Consider the following 10,704-nt stretch of genomic DNA (forward strand, 5'->3'; position numbering starts at 1 on the left):
CATTTCATTCTTACAAAATCCTGTGAGGTAGAAATTATTACTGCATCTACTTTATAATATGAAAACGGAAATGTGGACAGCTTAAATGACCTTCCCAAGCACAAACAGCCAGTGAGTAATGGAACTGGGATTTGATCCCAGAGAGACTCTATGCTGTTAACTGGGGCTTCCCAGGTGGCGCTAGTGGTAAAAAAAATTCTGCTTGTCAATGCAAAAGACATTTGAGATATAGGTTTGATCCCCGGGTCGGGAAGATCCCCTGGAGAAGGAAAGGGCAACCCACTCCAGTATTCTTGCCAGGAGAATCCCATGGACAGAGGAGCCTGGCAGGCTATAGTCCATGGGGTCACAGAATCAGACATGACTGATCGTCTGAGCCACAGACAGATATGCTGTTAACAATTGTATTATATTGCTTGGTTGAATGGATAGATGGGTGGATCTTTACATTTGTTATTGTCCTTTATTGTCTCGAGTCACGGACAGTAACATAAAAACCATGAAGGTCGTAATTAAATTTTCCTGAGGTATCAGTGTAGGTTTTCTCTATTTTAATATTGAAATGTTTTCAGTGGGATTAAAAACTGGGTGATTATCTAATCAACAATTTTTCCCTTTGCAATCAACAAAAAATATATATAATTTTCTATATCTAAACAATTATTGGCTACATTTAAGAATATTTTTCTGCTTTTAAATAGAGTGGCAAATTTGATATGAAAGTGTATTTTATGTCTTTAGTTTATTTTTTTGGCTGCACTACATGGCTTGCAGTTCCTCCGCCAGGATTCAAACCTGGAGCCCCAGAAGGGAGAGCACTGAGTCCCAACCACTGGACTGCCAGGGAATTCCCTGGGAAATGTATTTTAAAGGTACACAAACATTGTGATGGAGAAGGGGAATATGAAAGGGTTGTATTTTCCTCTCCCCAACTTATCTCAGAATTAAGTGTGCTCAAAGTCTGGGTCCTTCCAGGTTGTTTTTTAACTCCACCTTAAATAAACTACACGAGGGATTCTGCCGATCTTAGAAACTACAGCTTTAAATAGAAAATGGCTTCTGTCAGTAAAGACACATTCACCCATCCACCCTGTCCACTTACACAGCCTCCATCCTCACTGCTGTATTCATACCCAAGTAACTATGCACTGGATCGGAGAAGGCAATGGCACCCCACTCCATTACTCTTGCCTGGAAAATCCCATGGACGGAGGAGCCTGGTAGGCTGCAGTCCATGAGGTCGCGAAGAGTCAGACATGACTGAGCGACTTCACTTTCATTTTCACTTTTATGCGTTGGAGAAGGAAATGGCAACCCACTCCAGTGTTCTTGCCTGGAGAATCCCAGGGATGGGGTCGCACAGAGTCGGACACGACTGAAGTGACCTAGCAGTTAGCAACTATGCACTGGATATGCTATCATTTTGGTCTAGCTGGTTTGCTGTGTACTGGTTTGCTGATAGCCCCTGGGTATCTTGTTTACTCCTATAAACAGCACCAACGCTCATCTTTTTTTCCAGTTCAGATCCATGTATTGAACCCCTTGTTCATCAGACAGCTTTATGTGTTTGTTTACAGACATCTCAAAGTCAATATCCAAGCCAGAACCAATGAACTTCCACTTCATCAAATATGCTCCTTCTTAGAGTCTATGGCACCACCACAGCCAAGTACTCCGAACAGACAACTGGAAACCACAATAATCAGTCTGACCTTCACATCTTATAAACCTTCCCCAAACTAACAAGTCTGGTAAGTATTTTAAAACTCGATTCCCACTCTCTCCAAAATCTGTGATCCAAGCCACTGTGTTCTCATTTAAACAATTCCAGAAGCCTCAGATAACAGATAACCCTCTTCCATTCTTATATCTCTCCAGTCTATTCTAACCCAGCAGATTCAAGAGAAAAATCTGACTGTTATTTCCCAGCTTAAATCCTTTCAGAGTCCACCAAATGCTTTTGGGAGATAGGAAAAAATTCCTTCCTGTGGTCCATGAGACTCTGGGTGGCTTTGTTCCCACCCACTTATGCAACTTTATCTCATGACCCTTTTCCCCTTGGTTTTCTAACTTCTGGGCTTTTCAGGAATTCCTTTAATGTGCCAACTTCTTTCCAGCAGCACATGCTATTCTTTCTGTCTGGAACTCTCTCTTCCCCATTTCAGGTCAGTTCAGTCGGTCAGTCGTATCCGACTCTTTGTGACCCCATGAACTGCAGCACGCCAGGCCTCCCTGTCCATCACCAACTCCCGGAGTCTACCCAAACCCATGTCCATCGAGTCGGTGATGCCATCCAGCCATCTCATCCTCTGGCGTCCCCTTCTTCTCCTGCCCTCAGTCTTTCCCAGCATCAGGGTCTTTTCCAATGAGTCAACTCTTTGCATGAGGGGGCCAAAGTATTGGAGTTTCAGCTTCAACATTAGTCCCTCCAATGAACACCCCGGATTGATCTCCTTTAGGATGGACTAACCTCCCCATTTACTGTCTGATTAATCCCACATTCATGTTCTGGACCTGAGCTTAAATGTCTCTTCAGTGGAGAAGCCATACATAAACCATTCCCTCTTTCAGCCAAGTTCAGGTCCACCACTGTACAGTTTCATGGCACAATGTCCTTTTCCTTCACTGTACATTTTGCACAGTGCATTTTATTTTGTTGTGCTTATTACAGTTTTTTATTTTTATAATTATTTGTTTTGGTTTGTCTTTTCTGATAGACTGCAAATTCCATGAGGTCTTGTTCACTGTTCTTTTTATGGTGACTAGCACACATCCTTGAACAAATGAATGAATCATTGGGCTAATGCTATTCTGGTAGTTTGGAGGATAATAATAATAGACAGTTGAAGCATACTTTTTATTTTATCCTCATAACAACTTTGTGAGAGGATATTATTATCACCCTTTCATAGGTACAAGCTAAGTTGCTTCAGTTGTATCTGACTCTTTCCAACCCCATGGACAGTAGCCTGCCAAGCTCCTCTGTCCATGGGATTTTGCAGGCAAGAATACTGGAGAGGGTTGCTATTTCCTTCTCCAGAGGATCTTCTGGACCCAGGGACTGAACCCACATATCCTATCCCTTTGAATTGGCATTGGCATGCAGATTCTTTACCTCTAGAGCCACCCAGGAAGCCCCTTTCATGGATGAGGAAGCTAAAATTCACAGATAGAAGGTGACTCATCCAGGTTGTACAGGGCAATTCTTCCAAGAAGAGGAAATATTGGGATCATTATATATTTTAAAGAATAAGTATTTGTTTACTAATACATTTCTCCAGACACTTTGTCCTTTGCAAATGCTAAGTATTATTAATATCTCTTTGGCATTTTCAGGGAGTTAAGATAAACAAAGCCAATTACCACCATCTCTAATTCAGAGCAAAAAGCACAAAAACATATAGGAAAAGTCTGATAAATGAAGAAACATTTCACATTCATTGAAATAGAAAACACACAGGGAATGGAGCTGAGTGGGTTAAAGCAAATTAGGCAGGAAAAAAACAAGTTGGTGTGATAAAGGCAGGAGCAAACAAAATGGATGCGATAAAGGAAGAAAGAAGGAGAGATAAGAACAAGGACACAGGGAAACAAAGAAAAACAAACTTCTCAAGTCCTTGGGAGAGTCCAGAAGAGCACCACCAGAAGATGCTGTCGGTGCTTCTAAAAAAGGTAGTGGTGTTGCTGAATTGGATGGCATCACATGTGTGTGAGCAAACTCCGGGAGATGGTGAAGGACATGGAAGTGTGGTGTGCTGCCGTCTATGGGGTCACAAAGAGTCAGACATGACTGGGCGACCGAACAACAACAGCAAAGTGTTTAGCAGTAAATAGAGCATCTGGTGACTAGCTGGGTTGTTCATGACAAACTTCAGAGGGTTTTTTCTTTTTTTGGTGAGTCAAGATGATAATAACATTTTATATTTCCTTCTAATATATCTGTTGAAATATAGGTAAAGTGAGAGGAAGTCAGAGGAAAAGAATTTCTTCCTCTATCCTGACCCAAAATGCATCCTGTGTTCCCATTTCCTACACTCTATTCCCCCTCTGGCACCAACCTGATGTTTTCCCTGACTCCTGTTAAATTAGGGGCTTCCCTGGTGGCTCAGATGGTAAAGAGACTGTCTGCAATGCAGGAGACCCAGGTTTGATTCCCTGGGTCGGGAAGATCCCCTGGAGAAGGAAATGGCAACCCACTCCAGTATTCTTGCCTGGAAAATCCCATGAACGGAGGCGCCTGGCGGGCCATAATCCATGGGGTCACAAAGAGTCAGACACGACTGAGTGACTTCACTTTCTTTTCTTCTGTTAAATTAGACAAGGAGGTCAATAAACTGAGGTAGCTCTAATACCATGGTGGCTTATGTAAGCAAACCAAATCCAAGCCTGCGGATGCCTCAATGTTATAAAATCAAAATGCTAAGGGTAACCAATCAGAAACAGCCAACCAGGCTTTAAGCTGCAGCCAATCAAATAATTTCCTTTCTTGCTTTTGTACTTAATCTGTAAAAGTCTTTCCTCTGGTTCTGGTAAGCAGAGCACTCCTAACCACCTGTAGATTGGCACTGCTGAATTGGAATCAATTTTTGCTCAAATAAATTTAACATTTTTAATGTGCCTCAGTTTATCTTTTAACATCCCCTAACTGGGTTCTTCCATGAACCAGCCATGGGAAAATCATTTTACTCTTCTGAATCTGTTTCCTTATCTATAATGTAGAGATAATCTATCCCTGGCTGATTTTTCTGTTTTTTGACACATGGCATCTCAGGGGTAGAAAAAAACGTGAAGGGATGACTTCTAGTATAGGCTCAAACTGGATGTGTGAATCTCCACTGCATTATCTCACTCACCAAATTTTATTTGGTCTTTTGCCCTTCCCTCAGCTTTGAGTATGTTGAATTTTAGAATTTTGGTATCACTTAAACTATCAAATATTTTTTTCTGGAATTATGTTCTTATACATGGAAAAACTTTATGGTCTTTAAAAACTGAGGTGATATGGTTTCTGTTTTATGCATTATATACAAGGAAATGTTAAGTTGAGAGTAAGTGAAAATGACAGCATCAGGTTTGGAAAATATGTTAAAGGAATCTAGATTTCTAATATTGTTTTGGAGCCCAAACTAGGGTAAAAAAAAAAAAAAGTAAATCTTAAAGGTGCATCTTTAAGAAGGTCATTCCTCTATACCAGTAGTTCCAAGGTGTGATCCTGCGTCAGACAAAAGCAGCAGCATCACCTGGCTATTTTTGAGAAATTCAACATCTCTGGTCCCATCCCAGACATAACAAGAGTCTCTGAGGTTGGAGACCAACAATCTGTTTTCTAACAAGCACTGCCCTTTGACATTTGAGAACAATTGCTTTCTGCTCTGGAGTGGAAGGGCTTCCCAGGTGGCACTAATGGTAAAGAACCTGCCTGCTAAGAGACGTCAGAGATGCGAGTTCCTTCCCTGGCTTGGGAAGAGTCCCGTGGAGGAGGACAGGCAACCCACTCCAGTGCTCTTGCCTGCAGAATCCTCATGGACAGAGGAGCCTCATGGACAGGCTACACTCCACAAGGTCGCACAGAGTTGGACATGACTGAAGCAACTTAGCAGCAGACACATGGAGTGGGAAACTTGGGTGGGGGCCTGGGGGGTGAGACAGGGAACAGGACAGGTGTGTTGTGTGCTGGTGTGTTTTTATAATTAAAAATGACGATTATATTAAAGTAAAATTGCCAGTAGTCGATCATTTTGACCTACATAAAAGGCAAAATATGATTCAATCTTAACAGTATATTTTTTAAATATTATTATGAGGATAAGATAATTAATGTGGAAAAATCTTGCACAGAGCCTGGATATGAAAGCTTCAAGTTATTGGTTTCTTTTTTCTTTCTAATGTTCTAAAATGTACTGATCAGGGCCTATATTCTCAGAAACAAGCTCTAAAGTCATTGTCAGATATACTTTCCAGTGCCCACAGAAGACCAATAGCAGGCAGTTCACCTCCATACTCCCCAGAATGAATTGCATTCTTAGATGAACAATGTGCTACCAGCTCCTATTCCTTCTAAGGAAATAGGGAGTTACCACTCTCCAATAATTAAAACAATCTGAGTAATACAATGTCTAGATGTTGCCTACACATACCTCTGGGTCTCCACAGCAACTAGATTTACTCTCATCTCCTGCTTCTTTTAGGTGTATGTATATATTTCTAATGCTTCCATAACTTTCTTTCCTTGCAGATACTTATTTGCAGTTACATTCTTGTAAAATAACTGGCTTCCAGGAAGAGATGGAAAAGAACACACGGCTCAAAACCAATTCTGAAGCAAGCCATAAACACAAAATTCAAACTCTTGGCTGATTTTTTTTTGGGGGGGGGTCACTGTGGGTTTGTCAGGAAATATGGTGCAATAGGCTATGATATTGGAAATGGCCTAGAAAGAAAAAGGCAGCACCTTCTCATCAACAGCATCAATCTATGTTAACTAAATGAATAATACTGAATCCAGATGATTAAGCTAAATACACCTTACAATCTTTGATAGCTTCAAAGGAAAAAAGGTGGAGCTGAAGTTGGAGGAGGAGGAGGAAAAAAGGAGAGGAATGGGAAAGGGAACAGAATGCTTTTCTTGAGTGTGTATGCCTTTCTCTGAGTTAAAGTTAAATGCTTAAAACATCAGAATTCTGTCATATCCATATTTAAATAGTGCTCCCTCCCATGGGGGAGGAATCGATAGTCAATAGTCAATACACATGAATGGCTGCAGAACAAAGAAGAGAAATAGATCAATAGATTTTCATTTAGCAAATGGTTGACCAGATATGCACTTTATCAGTTGTCCCAGTTAGTGAAGACTTTCTATGGACTGAATGTTTCTGTTCTCCCCAAATTCATGTGCTTAAACCTGAATCTCCTATATGATGACATTTACAGATGAGGCCTTTTGGAATAACTAGGTCATGAAGATGGAAAACTTATATATGCAGTTGGTGTCCTTAGAGTAAGAGACCAGAATCATTCCTCTTCTTTGCCATATGAGGATACAAGGGGAAGATAGCTGTCTGTGAACCAGGAAGAGAGTCTTCACCAGAACCTGATCGCACTGACACCTTAATCTTGGACTTTCAGTCTCTAAAACTGTGAGTTTCTGAATATTTGTTGTTTGAGTCCCCCCAACCCAAGTTGACTAAGACTTTTGACTAAGACTAACACTTTGGGTCATTAAAATTTTAAAATAATAATTCCCATCTTTACCTCTCCTTCTTTCAAATAGATTTATTATTATCAAAGCACCTGACTATGTTGGAAATAATCTAGATGCTCAAGCAATCCCATTCTATGTGAAACGTGAATACCCTGCCTTTTTACTGGCTCTCACTGACTTGAGAAAACTAATCTGTCCTTTTCAGTTCATTCCCCAAGCACACAGTCAGATAGATAATAACCTTCCAGCTCAAATGTTAGGTTACAGTACACCTGAGGAGTTTGTAATTTTGTATTTTCTTCCTTACGACAATCTCTATCTTGTCCTCTAGTCCAAGCCATTTGACCTCAATCTTTCAGATCCATCACCTGGATAGATAGATAGATGAGGGCAGGGCCACTTTGCAACCAAATTGGGGTGTGGTATGAGGACTAAAACTTATAAAGAGCCTGACAATCTTGAGATAGTTGGATTTGAGTAAAGACAATATATTATATATTCTGTTCTTTCTTAATTATTCTTGAAATATTCTATTGCACAGGTAATTTTTGTTCTGAATATACATGAGTATCTGATCATAAGAGGGAAAAAAGAGCTAAGTGTCATTTACTATGGATTGAAGATACTTTCATCTGCTCAGCTTTCTCTGTCAACTAACTGTGAAGCCTATCTTATATTCTACTCTAAATAAGACAAAAATACTTCTTTCCATTAATTATAAAAGCATAAAAGTATCTAAATTTTTTTTCTTTCAACCTGGCCTTTCTGACGTAGTCAAATACAGTGCTTAACATACAGTAACATAAGGTCACCATAATGCTTTACATCCACACACAGAGTCTTTATTTCTCCTGAGAGGACTCAATAGCGTCTTTCTTTTATTTTACCTCACTCTTCATTCCCTTATAGTGACCCCTATAGAATTGCCAGCCTCACACACAGCATAAGAGGATATTTTCAGAGAGGCTCAAGAGAGCACCTCTCTGCCAGTTCTTATAAGCACCACTTCATTCTCTCTGCTTATATCAAGTTCTTTAACACATAAGCACCCTCAGCCTTTCCCTAGTCCTCCCTCTGTTAGTTTGCTAAGGCTCCCGTAAAAACATATCTTGGTCTAGGTGGTTCATGCAACAGTAATTTATTTCCTCACACTTTTCGCTTTTGGAGACTAGAAGTCCAAGATCAAGGTGGTGTCCTTCTGAGGGTCTCTATCCTTACCTGTCTTCACATGGTCTTCCTCTGTGTGTTTCTGTGTCCAAATTACCTCATCTTGAAAGGGCACCAGTCATATTGGATTAGAGCACATCCTAATGGCCTTATTTAACCTTAATTACTTTTTAAAAGACCTGTCTCCAATACAGTCACTTTCAGAGGTACTGGGGGTGGGGGGGGGGGGGTGGTTAGGATTTCAAGCTATGAAATTTGGAGAGACAAAATCAGCTCATAGCTGATTGTGAAGATGAAGGGGAAACCCAACAAGATGGAAAACTAACTGATATCTTTCAAGAAAGCAGGATGGGAACAGAGAAAGGGGTCCTCCCATTTGTGCCCACAGAGGACAAGAAATAGGGATAAATAAGTTTCAAGAGATGATTTCCTTTAATTTGCAATGATTAGAGGTGATCTAATGGAGAAGGTCAGTTTTCATTGCAATCCCAAAGACAGGCAATGCCAAAGAATGCTCAAACTACCTCATAGCTGCACTCATCTCACACACTAGCAAAGTAATGCTCAAAATTCTCCAAGCCAGGCTCCAGCAATACGTAAACCGTGGACTTCCAGATGTTCAAGCTGGTTTTAGAAAAGGCAGAGGAACCAGAAATCAAATTGCCAACATCCGCTGGGTCATCAAAAAAGCAAGAGAGTTCCAGGAAAACATTTATTTCTGCTTTATTGACTATGCCAAAGCCTTTGATTGTGTGGATCACAATAAACTGTGGAAAATTCTGAAAGAGATGGGCATATCAGACCACCTGACCTGCCTCTTGAGAAACCTATATGCAGGTCAGGAAGCAATACTTAGAACTGGACATGGAACAACAGACTGGTTCCAAATAGAAAAAGGAGTATGTCAAGGCTATATATTGTCACCCTGCTTATTTAACTTACATGCAGAGTACATCATGAGAAATGCTGGGCTGCGAGAAGCACAAGCTGGAATCAAGATTGCCGGGAGAAATATCAATAACCTCAGACATGCAGATAACACCACCCTTATGTCAGAAAGTGAAAAGGAACTAAAAAGCCTCTTGATAAAAGTGAAAGGGGAGAGAGTGAAAAAGTTGGCTTAAAGCTCAACATTCAGAAAATGAAGATCATGGCATGTGGTCCCATCACTTCATGGCAATTAGATGGGGAAACAGTGGAAACAGTGTCAGACTTTATTTTTGGGGAGCTCCAAAATCACTGCAGATGGTGATTGCAGCCATGAAACTAAAAGACGCTTACTGCTTGGAAAGAAAGTTATGACCAACCTAGACAGCATATTAAAAAGCAGAGACGTTACTTTGCCAACAAAGGTCCATCTAGTCAAGGCTATGGTTTTTCCAGTGGTCATGTATGGATGTGAGAGTTGGACTGTGAAGAAAGCTGAGCGCCAAAAAATTGATGCTTTTGAACTGTGGTGTTGGAGAAGACTCTTGAGAGTCCCTTGGACTGCAAAGGAATCCAACCAGTCCATCCTAAAGGAGATCAGTCCTGGGTGTTCATTGGAAGGACTGACACTGAAGCTGAAAATCTTAATACTTTGGCCACCTCATGCGAAGAGTTGATTCATCGGAAAAGATCCTGATGCTGGGAGGGAGTGGGGGCAGGAGGAGAAGGGGATGACAGAGGATGAGATGGCTGGATGGCATCACCAACTTGATGGGCATGAGTTTGAGTAAACTCCAGGAGTTGGTTATGTATAGAGAGGCCTGATGTGCTGCGATTCATGGGGTCGCAAGAGGTCGGACACGAATGAGCGACTGAACTGAAATGAACTGAATGGAGAAGGTGAACAGACAGGTTGGGCTGACAATGAAACAATAATAAAACTGCTGACTCCTAGGCATCTCCATTTCGATATTCAATCGAAACTGTGAACTCAATATATCAAGGTTGAATTCAGTTCTGTCTTTTCTCAACTCTGCCCAGTTGTATTCCCTATTTTCATTTCCCTACCCATTATCCCTCCTGGTAATCAAGTGGCATCCCCCCGCTTCTGCTACCTATATTTATTTGAGTAAAAGTCCGTCTCCTAAATCTCTTCAACCTGTCTGTTTCTAACCCCATTGTTTCTTAATTCAATATTGAACATCACTCATTCATAGCAACTGAATGAACTAGCTATTTTGCCTCTCCTCTTATCATTTCATCTTTGAAATTGTCAGTTATTATCTTTCTAAAACACAGATCTAATAATGACTTGTCTTGGGTAGAACAATGTATCTTCATTACTGTAATGGTTCCTCACTACTTACAAGAGAAGAATTTTGGTTTTCAGCAAGTCAAGTTTTATCTAT

The 10,704-nt window shown here is 40.7% G+C and overlaps 1 long non-coding RNA gene across 1 annotated transcript; it reads left to right on the forward strand.

Moving 5' to 3' along the window:
* The first annotated feature begins 1,550 nt into the window (after positions 1-1,550).
* On the forward strand, positions 1,551-6,349 carry LOC139030906 (uncharacterized). Its single transcript, XR_011483346.1, has 2 exons — positions 1,551-1,751; positions 6,236-6,349. It is a non-coding gene; the product is annotated as an uncharacterized lncRNA (long non-coding RNA).
* The last annotated feature ends 4,355 nt before the right edge of the window (positions 6,350-10,704 follow it).

Source organism: Odocoileus virginianus, chromosome 24 (assembly GCF_023699985.2).
Source record: "Odocoileus virginianus isolate 20LAN1187 ecotype Illinois chromosome 24, Ovbor_1.2, whole genome shotgun sequence".
In the NCBI taxonomy this organism is placed as follows: Eukaryota; Metazoa; Chordata; class Mammalia; order Artiodactyla; family Cervidae; genus Odocoileus; species Odocoileus virginianus.